This window comes from Lissotriton vulgaris, chromosome 2_1 (genome assembly GCF_964263255.1).
Source record: "Lissotriton vulgaris chromosome 2_1, aLisVul1.2, whole genome shotgun sequence".
NCBI classification, from domain to species: Eukaryota; Metazoa; Chordata; class Amphibia; order Caudata; family Salamandridae; genus Lissotriton; species Lissotriton vulgaris.
Genome location: NC_141687.1, coordinates 1,762,095,501 through 1,762,118,945, shown reverse-complemented (window position 1 = coordinate 1,762,118,945; position 23,445 = coordinate 1,762,095,501). Strand labels below are relative to the sequence as shown.

Below are 23,445 nucleotides of genomic sequence, written 5' to 3'. Positions count from 1 at the left end.
AACTCAAGCTCGATGCTCTTTTTTTAACAGAGACGTGGCTCCAACCAGAAGCTGATCCAGCTATTGTTTGGGCACTCCCGCAAGGTTATACTGTAAAAAGAGTTGATCGCACCTCAGGTAGAGGAGGTGGTATAGCTATTATATATAGAGAGAGATATATATGTCGTATCATTTCCACCATACTTTTAGACTGCGAAAGCATGTCTTTTGCATTCGAATTCTCTCCGACAAACCCCTTCTCGGGCATCCTGATTTATCGTCCTCCAGGAGCCATAGGCCAATTTGGTCGGCCTAGTCACCGACTCAGCACTTGCATCGGCCAATTTCACGGTACTGGGCGACCTAAATCTCCATCTGGATAACTCTCTTGACCCCTCGGCCAACAACCTTCGGCTGAGTCTTCAAGGGATCGATCTGGCACAAAAAGGATTTTCCCCGACACATAATAAGGGTCATCTACTGGATCATGTATTTAGTAACATTGACACTTTAACTTCTGAAATGCCTCTCCCCTTGCCTTGAACAGACCACTACCTAATTCCCCTAAATTGGGTAACTGGGAGTCCTTTATCTATTCAGGAGCCAAAAAAACAATGGGGCAGGAAGTGGTCGAAACTCTCCTTCAATCACTGGGAGTCTGTTCTTGTCGACCTCAAGCCAGCGAAGGTCTCCAATCCCACTCTGGCCAATAGCAATTTTGACAACTGGATCCAGAACTCTCTTGACCTTGTCCTTCCCAAAGAACGTTTGCAATGTATAAAGAGACAAAAAGTAGCCCCATGGTTTACATCGAAACTAAGGGACATGAAACAATCCTGCCGTAAGATAGAAAGGATGTGGACGGGACCACTCTCAGGGTAGGAAAGCGGAATATAGAGCGGCAGTCAGACTCTATAAGACTGAAACAAAAATTAACATAGCTGTCAATTCACCTAAGGAAATCTTTCAGATAGCTAATTCACTGATTTCCCCTCCCCAAGAATTGGTTTCCACAGAAGGAGCACTGACACGAAGCAACAACCTAGCAACTTTTTTCCATCAAAAGATCGAGACTATTTATGCCTCCTTTGCCCCTGACAATGTTGAACTAGATGCAGCTGGAACGGTGGCCTTCAATCTCCCCGCCACCTGCATGCGGGAGCAATTCACCCCCTTAGACCCTGTCGCCCTGGATAAAATTATTCCCAAGGTTACTTCGGGCTTTCCTAGGGACCCAGCGCCCCCCCAATTCCTCACCAAAGTCATTGATTCGATCCGCCCAGCAATTCTTGATGTCCTGAACATCTCAATTGCCTCGGGCATAGTCCCTGTATCTTGGAAATGTGCAATGGTCAGGGCTTTACTAAAGAAGCCCAATCTGGACCAAGGCAATTTATCCAACTACCGCCCTATCTCCCTTTTGCCTTGGATGAGCAAACTGGTGGAGAAGCACATTAACAACTTATTGGTAGAGTATCTGGAGTCTAATAGATTGCTGTCCATGTCTCAGACGGGGTTTCGTCCCCAGCATGGGACTGAGACAGCCCTGATAGCTGTGACGGAGGAGACAAGGACTGTGTTGGAAGAGGGAGGAAAGGCAGCCATCCTCCTGTTAGACCTCAGTGCTGCGTTCGACACGGTTAGCCATGCCATCGGGCGCAGCACTGACATGGCTGACCTCCTTCCTGGAGGAGCGTTTCTTCCAGGTTTTTGAGGGAGAAACGGTCTCCACTAAGCAGCCACTTAGGTGTGGGGTTCCTCAGGGCTTTGCCCTGAGCCCCACCCTTTTTATTGCATACATAAGGCCTTTGGCGGAGGTGGTCCATCCTTTTGGCGTCAGAATTGTCACCTATGCAGACAACACCCAGCTTGTGGTCTCATTAAACCAAGCTGAGGGGTCGTCTAGCACTCTGGGCCCTTGTCTGGAGGCAGTCGCCAGATGGATGGAACTCTCCTGCCTCAGATTAAATGGGGAAAAAACTGAAATCATGTTATTGGGTAACCCCTCACCCAATATCCTTGTCACCCTATGGCCTGAATACATGGGACCCCTCCTTCTTCCGAAAACACAGATAAAAAGTCTGGGAGTCTGGTTAGACAGTACGCTTGATTTCATGGTCCAGGCCACCAAGACCTCATCCACCTGTTACGGCCTGATGAGAATGCTTTGTAAGATTCTCCCTCTACTTCATGTGGTGTCGTAAACCTTCGTCGTTTTGAATGACTCAAAGAAGTGCTGCTGCCGAGAAGATGAAAAGTGTCCGGTGGAATCCAAGCCTGGATCTGAGGTGAAGAGAACCTGAAAGCACAGGGGGCAGAGTCTGGGTCACTTCAGTGTGACCAGGGGCTCGCTAGACGAATGCCCACCGATGTCGGGTGCTTCAGGTGAGATGACGGGATGCTTGACTCTGCAGCTTCGGGGACCAGGAAATGTCAATGATGACCAAAGTCTGGATGTGAGCTTTCCCACAAGGGATGTCGAGTGCTGAGGGGTCAGTGTCCAGATTGAACACCAACAAGCCTTGGTAAATGCAACCCATGGGGCAGAGGAAACCTGTCACAGTGAGGACCAGCAAGGTCCTGGAGACTCTTCAACCTATGGGAAGTCAGAGCACATCTGGAGCAACCAGAGAAGCCCAAGAGAAATCAAAGTTACCTTCACAGGGACCCACAGGCCAACGGAGCAGGGATTGCGTAGGGACCTCAAGCTGAATCACGAAATACCAGCCCATGGAACACTCATGGAGTGTATGCCAGAAATCTTCAGTGCAATTACTGCTCGGGGTCAGGACTACACGTAAACCAAAGCACAGCCTCAGGGATTTCCAAAAAGCATATGCTGCTGCAAACGTACACCGTGCACAGGGGTTCGGGTTGCATGGCCCCCACGAGGAATACTGCTCTCAGAATTGCTGAGAGGGCAGATCAACCTCAGGGACACTCGAGAACCCACCTCTTGTGTTGCAGAAATCTTCAGAGTCCTCAGGAGCTTGGGAGATGCAAACCCCTCAGATACGTTAGGGTGCCTACTTCAGCAGGGGAGTAACTCCTTTACTCCAAGAGAGATTCTTCAGTCATCCAGCATAGTGTAGATCATCGAAGTACTTGATTTCTGCTTGCAGAGTTTAGCCCAGGTAAAATCTAAAGTCCTGTTCCATGGTCAGTTTCAATGGTGGTACATTGGATTGTTTTGTTTTGGATGATGGCGATGCCTCCTCCGATTTTATTGGTGGGGTTTCGGTGCGCCATCTTGTAGCTGTTTGGCACTGCGGTGGCGATGTTGGGGGTGGAGGAGTGGTTGAGTCAAGTTTCTGTGATGCAAATTGCATCCGATGCGAGGGTGGTGATGTTGTCCCAGAATTGGGTGGGATGTATGAAGTGAGATTGGGTGTTAAGCAGGAGGCATCGGTGATGTTCTGGGAGGGGGGTTTGCGGTCAGCGAAGTGGGAGTGGCACAGATATCTGTAAAGACAGGAGGTCCAGAGTTGCAGGTGAAGAGACAGTGCTCAGGTGAACAGTCCTGCCATTGAGAGAGGAGATGCAAGGCAGTGGTTGTTGCGGCGTCTGGCGTCTGGCGTCTTGGGTCCAGAGTTTGGTAGCGAAGTACCTGTGGATGGTCTAAGGGGCCGGCTGGGTGCATGACACTGGATTTGGTTCAGGCACAGATGTTCGCAGACGGGCTTGCCTTTGGTGCACCTTCCGCACCTGTCACCTGACCTTTGTACTTACACCAATATTATTCTACAATTCTTTTCTTCCACAAAAATACATACTTCTTCCCTAGCTTTTATGCCAGGCCCTCGAGACGAGCAGCGGCCAAGATAAACGACACTGTGACGGTCCGAACCAGGAAATTCATGACCAACTGTCTTTTGCAACGGAAGAAGATGGTCATTGATATTCTTCACCCTGGAAAGGCCACAGTCCCAAAAACTGAAATCTGGGATAAGCTAGCCAAAATGTACAAAACCCCAGATGTAATCTTTGTATATAGCTTCAGAACTCACTTTGGTGGTGGCAAGACAACTGCCTTTGGTATGATTTACGACTCTCTCGACTATGCAAAGAAGAATGAACCCCTGGTATGGGCTATATGAAAATAAAAAGACATCCAGGAAACAGAGCAAAGAATGTAAAAATAGAATATAGAAGGTCCGGGACACAGCAAAGGAAAATGTTGGTGCTGGCAAAAAGTAAGGTGAAGAATATTAACGGAAGAATTGAACGTCCTGGTCATCATGCCTGTTGAGATCGTGCTTGATGTTTTCATACTTCTTCCCATGGTATCTATTTGCAATGCTTTACATTTCCACACCACATTCCTGTAAAGCCAGACCTATTGGCGTTGACAAAGCTTGTTTTTACTGTTAAGTTACATTATATTACCAAAAGCATTCTCTACAACAGAGCTTTCCAAACTGTGTGTCGAAACACTGTACTGTGTCGCCTGGAAATGGTGGGTGTGTCGCGGGATGACGCCGGTACTGCAATCATAAGCCAGACGTACGTGGAGAAAGGAGACCCTTAGGCGAGCGTGTGTGCACATGCCGTTCTTGGCACATACGCAGTTTGGTCCACAGAGCCATTCCTGGCAGGAGTGTGAAACCGCGCCCCCCGGAGAACAATCCATACATTCTTGAGGAGTTCTGAGGTATGCAGGGCATTGTGCTCGCCTTTCTGCCTGAACATACACATACAGGGAGGTGCTGGCTCCGGCCTGACTGCAAACAAGGGCTGTGCTCGAGGAAGGAGTGTTCGTTCATGCATGCAGCCGAGCAGAGTGCGGGTGAGTGTAGCTTATCTTTAAATACAACAGCAAGGCTCTGAGTGTGCGACCTGGCTGTAGAAACCACTAATTCACCCTCTAGTCTAGGCACTTCAGGGGCTAAGCGAGGTCATTCCCACTTCTGCCACAGGCACGGAGGATGTCTCTGATGGTCAGTGGTGTATATGTCAAATCAAGGTGCCTACCATGGATTCCAGGGGTCCCCGCGGATAGCTCTAATGACGGCGACGGTTGTGTCTTGGAGTTACTGCAGACTCACTCACTGGACCTGTCACTGGTCAGCAGTTTGATTACCACTTGCAAATGATGCATGTTTTGTATCTTACGTCAGCCATATTCACCAAATCCTACAATGTGTGCCAACCATCACCATAGTTGTGCTTATTTGAATACATGGGAGAGTTACTTCAGAGCTGCCATATCGTTGTCTTATCCATATCGTCTTACTAACCCCATACAACTGACCTTCAAAATATACCCCTTAAGTCTGCAGTGCAGAGCCGGCTGCGTTGAGTGCTACCCTGAACCCATGGCCGTTTACAGCCTTTCGCTGAGATCCTTGTCTCTCGCTGTCTCAGCGCATGTTCTTTGCAGGATGCCCGCGGTCCCTGCAGGGGACCCCATAGGAGGGCAGACGCCTTAGTAGGTCCGTGGGCAGCCGGCCAGCCCATTCCGGGGGGTGGGGTGGGTAGGTGGGGCTTCACTGGCTAAGGGGGCGGGAGATAGGGGTGGGCCTAGGGAAGGGATATAAGGGTAGCCCCTCCTACCACGCGCCCTCTTTGCTGCTGCCCCCTCACTAGCTAGTCGCTCCCCTGGCTGCTCCTCGCCAGCAGTAGGGTCGTAGGCTGCCCCGCCCCCCCCTTCCCGCCGGACGCGATACCCGCGCTTTACAGCTTACTGGTGCACCCAGCTCCATCAGCGCCAAACTCACCGAACACGGTGCCCACTCCCCTGTCAGCACTGATTCCTCCTGCAACGCCAGCACCAGCATTCTCATCCGCGTTGCCACCTGGTGAGGAGGAGGTGGTGCTGGACGCTCCCTTGTTGTCAGGGCGATCTTCCTTGTCCTGGGAGGTCCTGCTGGCGGCAAAAGAATTAATATGGAAAAGGGAGTTCATCGATATTTTCTCACTACTCATGTTAGGGCAACAAGGTACAGACGTGTGTAGGGCAGGGATAAAAGAAGACGAGAAAAAAGTGAGATTTCAGCCCTGGCCAGAAAAATCAATTGACACATGGTTGGAAGCTTTTGCTATATTGTCTTCTGTCATTATGGAAACATTTTCAGATCAAGGACCAGCCCTGGTCCAGTACGGCAGATTAATTCATAACGAGGCAAAGAAGTGGGGGGGGGGGGGGGGGGGGGGGGCGTAGGTTGGCTGAATTACGACAGGGAGTTCAGAAAGAAGATGTCCAGATCGCCTAACATGCGCTGGGATCATAAGGAAGTGCAACTGTGGATGGACCATATGGGGTCCAGGGCGCTGCAAGGGGTTGCGACAACCAGCAAAGGGCAGGACACGCAAATAGCGACACCTGAAAATAGTAATGCAATGCAACCCGCTGAGCATAGCACCCCGCCCTTTCGGGGTGGCCAACGGGGGAGAGGTTAAAAAAGGGGAGGTGGGAAGTCTCTTGCAGGGTCATGCAGATTGTTCAACAGCGGGCATTGCCATTGGGGGAAATCCTGTAAGTTCACACACACATGCAGCAACTGTGGAGGGCAACACCAGGCAGGAACATGTAGGACATCCAAAGGGCATAAGCAAGGTGGACATTACGGGGGGAGGGGGGGCCTTGGCAGAATAAGTACCATAGGCGCGATTCAGGCCCCTCCCCCCCGCCGCCTATTGAGCCTTCACCAGCTCTGAGCTGCCCCAGTACTGTCCCCCCACCCCCCCCAGCCAGCTAGCCACACAGATCAGTGCAGTGAAAGGGCCCTCACCAATAAGACTGGATCGATTGATCACCCTGCTGAATAAATACCCGTACAGACTGGACAGGAGACTGCTCCTGGGAGGTTTTGCTGAAGGTTTTGTCATACCTTACATAGGGGCACCGCTGGCACGAGATGCCAAAAACTTGAAATCAGCTAAGGACAATCCTGAGGTGGTGAGAGCAAAAGTTTCCAAAGAACTGGAGTTAGGGAGGGTAGCGGGTCCTTTCTTGCAGCCACCGCTCGCCAATTTCATAGTCTTCCCCCTGGGGATAGTTCCCAAAAAAGAGCCTTGGGCCTTCAGACTGATACACCACCTGTCCTACCCTGAAGGCGAGTCTGTCAACCACAACTTGGAAGAAGGGGTGTGCTCTGTTTCGTACTGCCATTTGATGTGGCCATGGACCTAGTACGAAGGGCCGGCAAAGGGGCCTGGCTAGCTAAAGCTGACATAGAGTCGGCTTTCCGTCTCCTGCCGGTACATCCCAGCAGCCAGCACCTACTGGGTTTCAGGTTGGGTGATGAATACTATTATGACAGGTGCATGCCCATGGGCTGCTCCATCTCATGCGCATTTTTTGAGGCCTTTAGCACCTTCCTCCAATGGGTACTGCAGGAGACTGAAGGGGTTGAGAGCTTGACCCATTACCTAGATGACTTCCTGTTTGTAGGTAGAGCAGAGACACAAGATTGTGCAGAGGCATTAGCAAAATTCCAAAAAGTGACTGAACACCTGGGGGTGCCATTGGCCCCGGGTAAGACAGTAGGGCCAGCGCAGGTACTAGTCTTCCTAGGCGTAGAGATTGACACCAAAGCAGGGGAAGCCAGGCTTCCAGCAGATAAAGTCAACGAACTGGCAGCGCAGATCCGGACAATATTGGGGCAAGAAAAGGTATCACTGGATGACATACAAAGCTTGCATGGCAGATTAAACTTTGCCACCAAAGTGATCCCCGCGGGTAAAGCCTTTGCGCGCAGGTTAGCCAGGACAGCTGCCAAAATAAAACGCAGACTGAGGCTGAGCATGGGGGTTAAGGAAGACCTCAAGATGTGAGGGGAATTCCTGGAGCAGTTCAATGGCTCTGTCATATGGAGGGACCCCTGGACTAGCAGCCAGGAGCTGACGCTGTTTACAGACGCGTCGGGCAGGGAGGGATTTGGCACAATCCTGGACAGGGAGTGGTGCACAGAGAAATGGCCCAACGCATGGAGGAAGAAAAGGATAACAGCTAACATAACTGTCTTAGAACTGTTCCCGATTGTAGTGGCTTTTCACCTCTGGCCAGCCTTATTAACTGCAAAAAGGGTGGTCTTGTGGTCCGACAACATGGCTGTGGTTCAAGCTATCAACACCCAGTCTGCCTCCTGCACGCTTGTATTATGCTTACTTAGGGAATTAGTCATGGTATGCCTGTACAATAACGTGGAATGTAGAGCTAGACACATCCCAGGAGTTCAGAACACTGCTGCTGACGCTCTTTCACGTTTTCATTGGCAGCGGTTTCGAGAGGCATGGCCGAGAGCGAGGGAGGAGATGACACCTTTCCCGGCTCAGCTCTGGCACCTGCTGCGGTGGCGCAGCGCATTAGAGAACTAGGCGAGCTGTCCCTGGCACCCCGGACTATGAGAAGATATCAGACATGCGTGAAAACATTCAGTGAAATCATGGGCAGTTGGGAGCAGGAGGCTTCAACACAGGTTGACAGGGTGCAAGCATTCATGATTTGGGCCAAAGATGGGGGGAAGAGCCACTCGTGGATGGATGGACACCTGTCGGCCATCGGGCACCATGCCAGGCTGTTGGGTCAGAAGGACCCCACCACATTATTTACGACCAGGGCAGCGCTCAAAGGTTGGGCAAGAGTGGTGCCTAAGTCAGTAGACCAAAGGGCCCCCATTGATTATGAGACATTAAAAAGGATGCTAGACGCCCTCCCCACGGTCACCCACTCAGCTTACGAAGCATCTCTCTTCGCAGTGACATTCAGCTTAGTGTTTTTGGAGCCTTTAGAATAGGAGAGCTGGTGGCTCGCTCCAAGAAGGAGAAGAACTCCAGGGCCCTGCAGATGAGGGATGTGCGCCTTACAGCTGAATCAGTGGAGATATACCTACAATTCTCAAAGACAGACCAGTCAGGCAGGGTTAGGGGCATCTCCTTGCATCGCCTGGGTAATGACAGCTATTGCCCGGTGGACCTGCTAGCCGCCTTCTTGTCCTGCCGCCCACGTACGGATGGGCTACTATTGATACACCTGGACGGCTCCCTGGACACGAAATACCACGTGGAGCATGTGATGCAAGGGTGCCTGTTCTTGGCAGGTTACACGAAAGGGGGGCCAAATACAGATCCCACTATTTCAGGATAGGGGCTGCCACAACAGCTTTCAAGGAAGGTCTGAGGCAATAAAAAGGGTAGGGCGGTGGGACTCCAATTGCTACAAAAGGTATGTAAGACCAGTGAGTGCAATACGCCCTTTTATCAGAAATGAGGCAGGGAACAATTAGGCAATGAGAGAAGAATATGTTTACATATGCCACGGTTTTATGTGGCCTTGTTTGGCTTTTGTTGTACAGTTTGAAGTATAGAATTACATGTGCCACGTTTTGGTGGTTGTTTGACTTTGCAGTGGTTTGAAGTGTTTAATAAACTATAATCTTGCAAACCATTGTGTTTTATTGCAGGAACAGAGGTGTGGGTGATGGGGCACTCTTGTGTCGCAAGACTGGCAAGATGGGTGAATGCAGTCACTTGGAAGCATGGCTTCACCAACACTATTATATCCTGGTTTGGCCTCCCTGGAATGCATTGGCCTGAACTCTTAGGAACGCTGCGTAGGACATTGAGGGAGAATAGACGGCAGCCAAACATCTTAGTGGTGCACCTAGGGGGGAATGACCTGGTAGCATTAGGCAAAAGGCGTCTGCTGGTTGCAATGAGGAAGGACCTGAGCATCCTGAGCAGTGAGCTGGGATCATGCAGCGTATGGTGGTCAGAAATAACTCCCAAACCCATATGGCATGGGGCGAATTCACAGGAGGCGCTGGAAGTTACCCGCAGGAGCGTAAATGCAGCCATGCGTAAATTTGCGGAAATGCGAGGGGTGGGTTTCATCAGGCACGGCTTGCTGCACGCGAAATCTATTGGCTGCTGGGAATCTGACGGGGTGCATTTGTCCAAGGTAGGCATGGCGATATTCCTACTAGATTTAGGGGAAGCTCTGGAAACAGCAGGATGCAAGTAGCGGAGAATAGGGAGCTAGGTAGTGGGGGCTCTGGGCACAGCGGTTGCCACGCCCAGGGCTGTGGAGGAGGTACAGGGCGATCCCCATACAAGACAGGCGCAGGAACAGGACCTGAAGCCCCAGTGCAAAACGCACCGTGCAGAGTCATACATAATCCAAGGGGCTCTTCTTGAGGACTTGGTGTTCGACGGCGCCCCGTTAGTCCTTAGGGCGGTTGTAAGCCTGAGCAACCGGGGGCTTGCCGATAGCGCCCCGCCCGGATGGGGAAGGTGTGAGTTAACTCTCCCTTGTCCAGAGGGCGGGGTGGGTGGACGATAGGTCCACCGGTGGGAGGAGGTATCCTCCCAGGTACCACACCAGGCTATGGCCGCTGGTGTCTGTTTCTTTTGCTAAACTTCAGGCTCCCTGCAACAAGGGGTTGCGGGGTGGAGGGGGTCGCCTGTCAGTTAACCCATCCTGTTATTTGTACTACAAATAAACCTGCAACTTCTTCATCCCAATATACTTGCCTGTGTGTCATTTGGGTTCTGGGGAGGCTGTGGGCAGAGGCGTACCGATGGAACTACTATGCATGTAGGCTCCGGCGGGATATGATTCCTTTGGCAGGGCCCTCATTCTTCATCAAACAGATAATAAGCCCCTCTGCTCACAACTCGTGTAGAACGAAAGGACATGTCAGTGTGTCAGTGTGAGTCTGTGAGATTCCTGAGTGCTCTCTGCATGTGAGACAAATGCATCCTTTTTCAATTTCACCAGGTCTGCTGTACACAATGCGCAAGTGCAAATCGACAGGACCATTCTCTTATTCATGTTTATAATCATATACATTTATGTGTATGTACATGTGAATTCATATGCAATGTATTCTGTATGTTAATTGGTTGACCTTTTTACGATTGCTGGCTTCACCTGTGTCCCATGATTGTAAAAAGCTCTGTTTTTCGCTATTGTTAAATGGGCCATACCTATGCCTATAATTCCTGTAATGCTAGGCCCTCCAAGGCCGTTACCCCTAACCTCACAGATGCACGACCTTTGCCAACTCATTTGCCATAGTCGTGTCACTCCCTGGCTCCAGATATCAACCGGTGAACGTTAATGAGCAAATGCACCTGCTGAAGTGATCAGTTTGTTGACAGAAGGTCACAGGTTTGATTCTCAGCAGATTAACAATTTGTCTCTGTCGTACATACAATGTCGAGAAAGACAGCACCACTGAGTTGGTTAAGAGAAAAAAGCAGACCTTTACAGCTCTGAGAAACGTAGGAATAGAAAGTGCTATTTTTAGTTCTCGCCTACGCAGCGCGCATGCACTGCTTAGGCAAAAATACCTTTAGATATTTCTTTGGCTTTTCAGCCAAAAACGTGCATGCGTTCCATTTACTTCAATGGCAACACGTGCACGTCTGGCAATTCACTTGCAGGAGCGAGCGCTGCCATATGGTAGCAATTATCGCTCTCGCAAGGGGATCGCGCAGTCTCCCTCCTCCCCCTGCTGGCGCGCGAGGCGCGCTCACGCCTCCCCCTGCTGCCAGCAGCCTGCCGCGCTTGTTTTAAATGCAATGGCTTTTCCTTTCACACACTTATTCCTCTGGTAAGAGAAGACCAATTCCTTCTGTAGGTGCATATTTTCTTCCTTTAAACTCTACTTTATAAGGCGATGACCAGCTCACATCGCGCACCACAGTGTACACCTCGCCTTTTCGAATAGCACAAGGGTACCTTCGTATTACGCTTCACTAGAGGCAGGTTGTAGAGAAGTGAGCCAGTCTAAGGATAAACCGCTCATATTCTGTTTTAGCCTGCGTGCTAAACTGCAGATTCAAAGCAGTCACTGCATAGACATTGTCTTGGACTATGTCAGGAAAAGTGGTGAACATTATAGATACCTCTCCCCCAACAAGTTGGAGTAGAATAAACCTCTTTTTTTTTTGCAGACAAATTGGTCTCAAACCTTGTGATCCATGATCTATATGCTACTGATGATGGCATTGAGACCATGTCAACCAGTTGAATGCCATTATTATGCATCATGGTGAGGCTTCGTAAACTGGTGCTTGCTGGTCGTTTTAGCTATGCGTTTCATGCTGGGTTACAATGTTCCCCTCGGCGGCTGATATTATGGGTTTTTTTCTCTTTCACACATAGTTTGCCATGTTTGCTCCTGGAATCACCCACATGCTCTCCTTTCCATAGAGACGCGATGCTGCGACAACGTTTGGTATATAACACAACCTGCAGGATCTGATGAGGCCTGTCACAATACTTAATAGTATTTATAGGACTAGTACGATGCTTACCTGTGTACATGTGGTGGAGCGATACCAATCAGCTTTGGCATGGAGAACACTGCAGCAAAAGTTCTGTAGTTATATTTCACCGTTAGGGGGGCATTGGACCTCCGTAGACAGCAACAGCATGCCTGCACACAAAGAGCGATACCAAAGGGGGATGATGGACGGAGCGCTTGAGCAAATCAAACACTCACCCCCAGTCAACTGATCTGGATTTAATCCATCATCATTCTTTAGCTCACCCCACCACCCCAGTTCAGACATGGTCATATGCAAATAAGTCTGACCCTGTGCCTCATGGGAACAGTCCAGCCCGAACTGCCAAGCCATGTCTTCCCTGGACCGGAAACAAGCATCCTGGGACCAGTTTCGTGTTCCTAACCCTCATCAGCCAGGCTATCTTGAATCCAGTGGCAAAGTGAGCAAGGGACCCACGTCTGGGCATACCCTGCCAACTTAGGGCAAACAAAGCGATACTAAAGGGGGATGATAGACAGAGCGCTTGAGCAAATCAAACACTCATCCCAGTCAACTGATCTGGGTTTAATCCATCATCATTCTTTAGCTCACTCCACCACCCCAGTTCAGACATGGCCATATGCAAATCAGTCTGACCCTGTGCCTCATGGGAACAGTCCAGCCCGAACTGCCAAGCCAAAGGGCAGCATGGACAAATGTGACAAAAAAAGACGGGCAGCTGTGGAGGACTGCCAATGCCAGGCACGGGAATCAGGCAACCATTGGGCCCAACTCCACATTGCCAAGCTGTAGGGGCCCATAAAGGCCACGTTGTGTAAAATAACCAGAACGCTGTTGTGATCTACACACTGGACATGCAAGTGCCCCATGAAGACATGTACCATTTACTTATACACAGGAGGATGACACAGGAAATGTACCTCTTAAAAAAAACTTGTTCAACACTGCTGTGTAATGCCTACTTCTTTTCCCTACTAATTTATATCACTGCTCCTTGAGTGCGCACTCATTCTCTGCCATTCGCTGACCTGATATAGACACATTACTCTGCGTGCTGTGCAGCCTTCCCTCACATTTATTTCACACTTCTCCTCTTTTTATCCCTATCTTCCCCTCTCTCCCTCAGCCCTCCCTCCCCCCGCAGCAATCGTTTTACTCCCCCTGCCCTCCACCTTCATTATTTGACTCCCTCCATTCACAGCATTATAAGTTCAATGGGGTGATCTCAGACCTGTGTATGTTGGGATACCGGTTCCTATTTACAATACATTCCGTGATCTGTTGTTAATCTTTTCTCAGAGGATGAAACACGGCTCGTTTCTGCTGTAAGGATTCAGCGTGTGGTTGGCTGCACACTAGGGATTTATCAGCAGGTTCCTATGCCGATTGGCAGGGATTTACTGGATTTTGGAGATTTTCAGCTGCTGATTGTCTGTCTTCACAGGTTTAAAAATGGCTTTACTTGTAATAGTGAGATCAGACTGTTTGTGTGGCTAGGCTTAGGTCATGATTGGCTGACTTTCATTGGGATTTGGCATGTTGACTGGCAGTCTGCATAGCTTTGCATACTAATTGTGCCGCTGTGTTCAGCACCAGGTTCCAGTTGACAGCTGGAGGATTTCAAGATCAGATTTGTTTTATGATTTTCAAATCTTGCAAACTTATTGTGCTCTTGGCAATGAAGAGGACAATTATGTGATGTATGTATGTATGTGTGTGTGTGTGTATATATATATGTGTGTATATATACATATATTCACTGAAAAAAGCATAGGTTTCACTCACGTTATAGTTAGGAATTACCATTTAAAAAACCTTAGAAATTCACTAAAAAAACCAGAGGTTTCACACATGTTATAGTTAGCTGGACATTTCACTTATGCATAACCATTGAAATTCCCCTGTTATAGTTAGTTCAGCTAACTATAACTCACGCGCCCGCAATGCACTGCTGATGACGTCACATATTACATCACTCATGACATGGTCAGTGACATCACTCATGACATCACTCATGACAGACCTCATCCAGTGAATGTGTGTCTTTCTGAAAAATAAATATGTTTTATATATGTATATCTAAAGGTCGATGGAAGAATAAATGTGTAAAAGTGTCTAAATGGATGTTTTTTAAAAACAAAATGATTGTATAACTGACTTATTAAGTGTATCTTAGTGAATACATGAATTAGCGAGTAATGTTTAAATATGTAAATATCTGTATCAGTGTCTCACTTTGTGTATAAGTGGCTGCATGGGTTGGTGACTAGCTACATGAGTGTCAATATAGGTTATTAGTTGGTTTTTAGAGTATCAGTATGAGTGTCTGTATGGTTTGGTGGGGGTATTACTTACCGCATAGATGCATGAATGGGTGACTCACTGTTTGTATGTGTTTTGAAGACAGCATGTGTGCAGGACTGTGTGGGTGGATGAGTGAGTGTATGGGTGTGTTAGTGAGTGAATCACTGTCTCAATAGTATCATTATGAGTAACTACATATGTTTTAAACTAGTATATGTGAGTATTGATGTATATAAGTGAGTATATGTTAGAGCGAGAGATTGTAAGAGTTCCTCTATAAATAAGCATGTGTTTCTATAAGTGATTGTTTTAGAGAGTAAGTATGTGTACGATTCTGTAGAAGTAAGTGTAGTGGTGGGTGTATAGCTGTATATGAAAGTAAATGGATGTTTATTTGCATGTGTGAGTATGTGTGTGAGTAACTCTATAGATGAGTGCCGGTGTGTTATAAGATCTATAGGTGTATGAGTACATATGATGAGTGAGTACATGTATGAATGCCTATATAGAACTGTTAGTGAATGACTGGATGTGTATGTAGATTTTGGAATTACTGAATAGGTTGTTCTAACTGGTATTGGTATCTCCATTTTTTGAAAATTTTAGTTTCTATTTTTGAATGTGTGTATCAAGGGTTATAGTACGCTGAGAGGAGGTCTGCCACTCTTTCACAAGGATGATGTCATCAGTGATGTCATTTGAGATGTCGTCAGTGATGTCATGAGTGATGTCACTGACCATGTCATGAGTGATGTAATATGTGATGTCATCAGCAGTGCATTGCGGGCGCGCAAGTTTAGTTAGCTGAACTAACTATAATGGGGGAATTTCAATGGTTTTGTATGAGTGGAATGTCCAGCTAACTATAACACGTGTGAAACCTATGGTTTTTTCAGTGAATTTCAAAGGTTTTTTTAAATGCTAATTCCTAACTATAACGTGTGTGAAACCTATGGTTTTTTCAGTGAATTTGCAAGGTTTTTTAAATGCTAATTGCTAACTATAACGTGTGTGAAACCTAGGGTTTTTTCTGTGAATTTCTAAGGTTTTTTAAATGCTAAATTCTAACTATAACATGGCTGAAACCTATGTTTTTTTTTTGTGAATTTCAAAGTTTTTGTAAATGATCATTTTTAAATGTATTGTTATATTTTTTTATACTGATTTACTACATTATTTTAAATTATTTATTTTTAGATATTTTATTTTTTAAGTTCCATTACATGTTTTTAATATAAATTGAAAAAAAAATTTTTAAAAAAATATTGAAATTGTAATTTTTTTTATTTAATATTTTTTTAATTAATATATATTTTATATATCAGGCAATGATATCCTATGGAAGGAAATTCAAGTTACTGGTAAGTACAGTTAAATTTACTTTTCAGGAATAGTAGTGAGCTAGATTGGGGAATTAATTCCTCTTCATTCCTGAGGTCTCCTGTGAGCCAACTAGCCCACCAGGTACCTCCAGTATGCACCAGGCAGCTGTGTTGCAGAGAGGTGTTCAAAGGGCACGCCCCCTTTTTACAACACTCTGCAACACAGCTCCGTGGCGCTTACTGGAGATACCTGTTGGACTATTTGCCCCTTAGGGGACCTCTGGATTGAACAGGAATTAATTCCCCAACTTAAAACGCACCTCAGGGCATGTTTGCACTCACATCACTTCAAGCCCCACCCCCTACCTTCACCACTGTGCAAACGCGCCCTGTAGAGTGTTCTGAGTTGGGGGATTAAGTCCTCTTGCATACTGATGGTCCCTGAAGGCCAACTCGTCCACCAGGAACCTCCAGTATGTGCCAGAAGGCTGCATTGCAGAGAGATGTAATGAGGCCACGCCCCTTTTTACACCTCTCTGCAACGCAGCCCCTGGGCACATTTGCAGAGGGGGGAACTGATTTTTTTTTATTTTTTATTTTTATTTTTTAGCTGTTTTATACCCCGCTCCGTTACTACCAGAGTGTCCTGTTGCGGTAGGAAAAAACAGGCATGTGGTCAGATAAAAGAGATTAAGAGTTAAACTAATAAGCAAACCTAAAAAGATGGGTTTTCAGGGCCTTCTTGAAAGGGACAAAATTCTGATTAGATCTAAAAGAAAGTGGTAAAGTATTCCAGGCGGAAGCGGCAAGAACGCCGATAGACCGACCACCAAGTCGTACCCGCTGAAAGGGTGGAACCTCCAGCAGACTCTGATCAGCCGATCGAAGAGCGCGATTGGGGACATAGCGTCTAAATCTTTTCTTCAGATACGAAGGCCCCAGCTCATTAACTGCCTTAAATGCCAATGTCAATATTTTAAAAGTGATTCGTTGAGAGACTGGTAGCCAGTGTAGTTGCTTACTTGCATACTGGGGGTCCCTCCATTTCATAGTCACATTGTCATGTACACTTTCTTTTAATTCTTAGGAGTTCGCCATATGGTATACTGTAACGAGGTCGGGAAGGGAGGCCGGGAGGACTGGTGGACCCCTGATGGTATTTCCCCTTCTACTCTACAGACTGAAAGAGCGAGGGATGCGTGGGAGCTTCAGCAGGACGCGAGCGAAGAAGCGTCCCCGGGTTCCTTTAAGTGGGCGTGTAGTAACGAAGAGGAGCTCCCGCCTACTGATGACGTCTACTCTCCCGGATGGATGAACTCGGGGGAAGTCCTCTACACGGCGTGTGACGACACCGGAAGAGCGAGGACCGGACCAGGCGAGGAGAGGAAAACGGAGACGCGAGACGAGGACAGAGGAACCGAAGGAATCGACTGTGGAGGAAAGCCAGGAGGCCAACGATTCTACGTTCCGCCGTGCCATACTCCCGAGGGAGGAGTATGGCTTAGCCAGGTACGGCGGCGTTTGGCGGGCTGGTTGGGGAGGAAGGGTGCCCCTGTAAATAGTGCAGATAGCATAAAGCCTTCTTAAGTGTGTGTCCGTCTTCCGCAATTCTCCAACCCCCTCTTTCCGTTACCCGTTACCCGTACCTTTTTCCTTACCCCTGTACCGCACACCTCTCCTCCCTCTCCAGAGCACGTTAAGAGAATACGGGTGCCCCCTGCACAAACACCGGGTTCCCTTGGGTGTTCACGGATAAGAAACCAGTGGCTAACGGCCTCCCTCTGTCCTTCTTCTCTTTCCATAATCGGAGCCCTGAGACCTTACTGCAGGGAGAGACGACCCCGGAGGAAGACCAGTACCCAGGGACCAAAAAAAGGAAGAGCGAAGACCACCACCACGGATAACTCAGTATTTGCGAGGGAGAGACTAACTTACAGAACACGTCGTACTATCAAAATAAAACCCAGTTTGAAAAAGTACACTAGTCAGCCTCTTACTACTGCAGCACCCGTTCCTATCCCTGAGACTGTCCCTAGCACCCCTCCCACGCCTACAGTGGTGTCAGAAGTGGGATCTTGTCCCTCAGTGACAGAGGTGGCCATGGAACAAGTGGTGCAGCAGCTCATAGAAGGACAGCAGACATTGGAATGGGCCATCGGTCAACAGATGTCGGCGGCCGATGCCGACCGCGACATGTTTAAAAACACCATAGCAGCCCAAATTGAGGGTCTCCAAAAAGTAGTACAGAACCCTGGAGTACCTGTTCCACTGGAAAGACGGAGTTTTGGTCCCCATCCTTCAGGAATGCAGTTACAAAAATACGTGCCAGGAGAAGACCCAGACGCCTTTCTTCTCAATTTTGAGCGGGCGGCCAGAGCCTGTGGGTGGCCTGAGGAGAAATGGCCTTTCTTCCTAGCACCCTTGTTGTCTGGTGAGGCGCAAGCAGCCTACCAAGTGGCCAACCATGCGGGGGTAACACCATATGCAACAATTAAGGCGGTGATCTTAGACCATTTAGGACTTGATACCGAAGCCTACAGACTGCGTTTCAGAAAAGAGAAAGGGATCGCTGGCGAACACCCTAAGACTTTATATCTGCGACTCATGATGGCCGCTGATAAGTGGCTAAAACCCGAGAGTAGGAGTAAGGAGGAAGTGATGTCCAGCATATACCTGGAGCAATTTATGGAGGCGTTGCCTTATGGTACACAGCGGTGGCTCATACAGCATTCAGGCCTGACCGCTGAACAGGCCATTGAGATGGCTTCGAACTATAATAGAGCCATGCCCCGTACTTTTCCCTGGGAAATGGACAAAGGTCCCAAAGGAACCCCAGGAATAGCGAAACAAGAGAAAAAACCGAAACAAGCATCAGAGACATTGAAGATACGCCCCATGAGATTTGAGACCCCACCCACACGAGGACCGCAGTGTTTTGAGTGTGGGGAGTGGGGGCATATAGCCAGAATGTGTCCCCGGAAAAGGCCAACAGAAGAACCTATGGAGGTCGGATACATCCCGAAGGCCGTGATGTACACTGCAGAGATGGGACCGTCATTTTACGTAAGGGTACAAGTGAACAGCAAATGTGTAAAAGCCCTTTTAGATTCTGGCTGTAAACAGTCGGTTGTTAAGAAGCAGTTAGTTCGACCCTCCCAGATAGGCCCCAACATGGTGGTGCACATTAGATGTGTACACGGCGACGTGAAACCCTACCCTGTGGCTCAACTGTCCATAAAACCCCTGGGAGGGAACCCCTGTACAGTAAAGGTGGGAGTGGTGGATACTTTGCCTGAAGACCTCATCTTAGGGGTGAATAATCCTGATTTTCTGAGTCTCTTCAAGAAAAAGATAGAACAGACCAGAGGGATATACTTAACTACAGAACCTTGGGAATTAGACCGGGGTTTCAAATTCGCTCAAAGCAATGAGCCAACCCTTCTGAATGCATGGGAGGCAGCTCACATGGGGGAGACCACACAGAGACAAGGATACCCCAGATTCCGAATTATAAACGACCTGTTGTACAGGGAGGGAAAAGCAGACGACCCTCCTCAACTGGTTGTTCCAAACGACTTTAGAGAACAGATACTGTTCTATGCCCACACACATTTGACAGCAGGACATAGTGGAGCTGAGAAAACTCTTCAGAATATCACCAGACTGTTCTTTTGGCCTGGTATTTATAAAGCAGCAGAGGTCTATTGTCGGCAATGCGAGGTATGCCAAAAGAAAAATATGTACCGACCACCTGCAGTACCCCTTCAACCACTTCCCATCATTGGCAACCCCTTTGAGAGGGTGGGGATGGATCTCATCGGCCCCCTCCCTCGTACAACTAGGGGACATACCTACGCTCTGGTTGTTGTGGACTACAACATCAGGTTCCCAGAAGCTTTTGCCCTCAGCGCTCCTACAACCAGAAATGTGGCGGATAAGTTAATCGAACTATTCTCAAGAGTGGGTTTCCCCAGGGAAATACTTACGGATCAGGGAACACCTTTCATTTCTAAAATGATGGCTGAGGTATGCAAGACCCTAGAGCTAAGGCATATACGGACTTCAGCTTACCATCCCCAGACGGATGGGTTAGTTGAAAGGTACAATTGTACACTTAAGACAACCCTAAAAAAAATGTTAACAGCAGAGAACAGGGACTGGGACAAGTTATTGCCTCTGGCTCTCTATGTCCTAAGAGCTCAGGTACAGAGCAGTTTAGGGTATTCTCCATTTGAGTTGTTATACGGGCGTCAGCCAAGATCCCTCTTGGAAATAACAAAGGAGCCTGGGAGAAAGAGGAGATGGCAGAACAAAGATCTCTGCTGGAGTACACGAACCAGTTGAAATCCAGGCTAGGGAAGCTAAGGGACCTAGCTTACTCCAACCTGGAGAAATCCCAAGAGAGTCAGAGATACCAATATGACAAGGGCAAGAAATGGAGGGTCCTGAACAAGGGTGATTGGGCACTGGTCCTTCTTCCATCGTCCACTCAAAAATTCAGAAGTGAATGGAAAGGGCCATACGAAGTGGTAGAGACTATAGGAAAAACAACCTACCGCCTACAAGTCTCCCCAGGAAGACAACAAACCTTTCATATCAATATCCTGAAGAAATGGATAGGGTCCCCCCCCAAATCAGCAAACCTAACGTTGCCAACAGCAGACGAAGGCAGTACTCTGGAGATGCTCCCCATCAATCCAGAATTGTCAACATCCGAAAAAGGAGAGCTACTACATAGTCTACAAAAGTTCTCCCCCATATTTTCGGATGTACCCGGCCGTACACATCTAGCAGAACACTGCATAGACACTGAACCAGGCAAGGTAGTCAAACAGAGAGCCTACCGTATTCCGGCGGCACGAAGAGTTGATGTGAAAAAGGAAGTCAGGGACATGCTTCAACTAGGAGTCATTAGACCCTCAAGAAGCAACTGGGCCTCACCCATAGTGATGGTACCGAAACCGGATGGGTCCACCCGGTTTTGTATGGACTTTCGCACCCTAAACGCTATATCCTCTTTTGATGCGTTTCTGATTCCCAGAGTGGATGAGTTGATAGAGAGGATAGGAGAAGCCAGGTACATCACAACTCTAGACTTAACCAAGGGTTATTGGCAGGTTCCACTAAGAGAAAAGGACCGACATAAAACTGCCTTTGCCACAAACGATGGGTTGTTCGAGTTCACCGTACTACCTTTTGGACTCCATGGAGCCCCAGCAACTTTCCAGAGGCTAATGAATACGGTGTTGGCTCCACACACTGAGTATAGTTCAGTGTATCTAGATGATATTGTCATCTTCAGCAAGACCTGGAAGGGACACCTAGAACACTTAGAACGTATACTACTGGACTTACAAACCGCCGGGTTACACGTTAACTCAAAAAAATCAAGGGCGGCTTTTCCCAGGGTAAAGTATCTGGGGTTCATGTTGGGAGAGGGGGTCATCGCCCCTCAGGAGGAAAAAATAAGAGCTATCACGAGTACGCCTTTTCCATCCTCAAAGAAGGAACTCCGGGCCTTTCTTGGGCTGATAGGATACTACCGGCGGTTCATCATGAATTTTGCTGTGATTGCCGCCCCTTTAACAGATCTCTTGAAAAACAACGCCAAGAACAGCATAGGGAAGTGCCCGTCCCAGGAAGCCACCTCAGCCTTTGAAGTGCTAAAGAGGGCCATTACCTCAAGCCCTGTGTTAATACCACCAGACTTTGAGAAAACGTTCTCCCTGTCTACAGACGCCTCTGATGTTGGCATAGGGGCAGTTCTGTCACAAACGGGCGAGGATGGATTGGAACATCCCATCCTCTTCATAAGCAGGAAACTCCACCCCAGGGAATGTAAATACCCAACAGTCGAAAAGGAGTGTCTGGCAATCCGCTGGGCGGTGGACAAGTTGAGATATTACTTGGAGGGTAAACCATTCACTCTCTTCTCAGACCACGCACCCTTGCAATGGATGCAGAAAAACATGACTCAGAATTCCAGGGTGTTACGATGGTTTTTGTTTCTCCAACCCTTTTCATTCAGGATTGTGCACAAAAAAGGGACGGACAATGGCAACGCTGACTACCTGTCGAGGGCGCCCATTCTCCCCGATCGGGAGAATCCAGGGGGGGAGGAGTGTAACGAGGTCGGGAAGGGAGGCCGGGAGGACTGGTGGACCCCTGATGGTATTTCCCCTTCTACTCTACAGACTGAAAGAGCGAGGGATGCGTGGGAGCTTCAGCAGGACGCGAGCGAAGAAGCGTCCCCGGGTTCCTTTAAGTGGGCGTGTAGTAACGAAGAGGAGCTCCCGCCTACTGATGACGTCTACTCTCCCGGATGGATGAATTCGGGGGAAGTCCTCTACACGGCATGTGACGACACCGGAAGAGCGAGGACCGGACCAGGCGAGGAGAGGAAAACGGAGACGCGAGACGAGGACGGAGGAACCGAAGGAATCGACTGTGGAGGAAAGCCAGGAGGCCAACGATTCTACGTTCCGCCGTGCCATACTCCCGAGGGAGGAGTATGGCTTAGCCAGGTACGGCGGCGTTTGGCGGGCTGGTTGGGGAGGAAGGGTGCCCCTGTAAATAGTGCAGATAGCATAAAGCCTTCTTAAGTGTGTGTCCGTCTTCCGCAATTCTCCAACCCCCTCTTTCCGCTACCCGTTCCCCGTACCTTTTTCCTTACCCCTGTACCGCACACCTCTCCTCCCTCTCCAGAGCACGTTAAGAGAATACGGGTGCCCCCTGCACAAACACCGGGTTCCCTTGGGTGTTCACGGATAAGAAACCAGTGGCTAACGGCCTCCCTCTGTCCTTCTTCTCTTTCCATAATCGGAGCCCTGAGACCTTACTGCAGGGAGAGACGACCCCGGAGGAAGACCAGTACCCAGGGACCAAAAAAAGGAAGAGCGAAGACCACCACCACGGATAACTCAGTATTTGCGAGGGAGAGACTAACTTACAGAACACGTCATACTATCAAAATAAAACCCAGTTTGAAAAAGTACTCTAGTCAGCCTCTTACTGCTGCAGCACCCGTTCCTATCCCTGAGACTGTCCCTAGCACCCCTCCCACGCCTACATATACTCAATACTGTTTTCCCTGGATGGCAACTGCTAGCGTGAAGCACAGAGTTTACTGCAGTCGGTTTTCTGTGTAATGCAGTACAGATTTTTCCTTCAGCAATGAACACCCTAAGGTCCAAAAAATTAACTGTTACTGTGCTAATTTCGCCAGTAAACCTAAGATTCAAATCATTCTTGTTAAGTACATCAACATATGCCCTAGCTGACTCCTCGGTACCTCAATAGATGATAAATAAATCATCCATGTACCTGCTCCAGGATACCACTCTCTGTGTCCATTCGGCATTCTCTTCCGTCCAGGCCACCTGCTCCTCCCACCAGCCCACGAAAAGGTTTGCGTAGCTGGGGGCGAAGCAGGTGCCCATGGCCATGCCACACAGGTGTTTTAAGAATTGGTCCTGGAACAAAAATATATCGTTACTCAAACAAAAAGTTATGAATTCCAATAACATTTCATTGTGTGCAGCTAAGTTCATAGGCCGGGTCTCCAAGTACCATCTCACCACTTCTACCCCTTGGAGATGGTCTA

The 23,445-nt window shown here is 48.4% G+C and overlaps 1 pseudogene; it reads left to right on the top strand.

Moving 5' to 3' along the window:
* Window positions 1–4,176, top strand: part of LOC147733254 (uncharacterized) — a 43,819-nt pseudogene extending 39,643 nt beyond the window's left edge.
* Window positions 4,177–23,445: the final 19,269 nt, after the last annotated feature.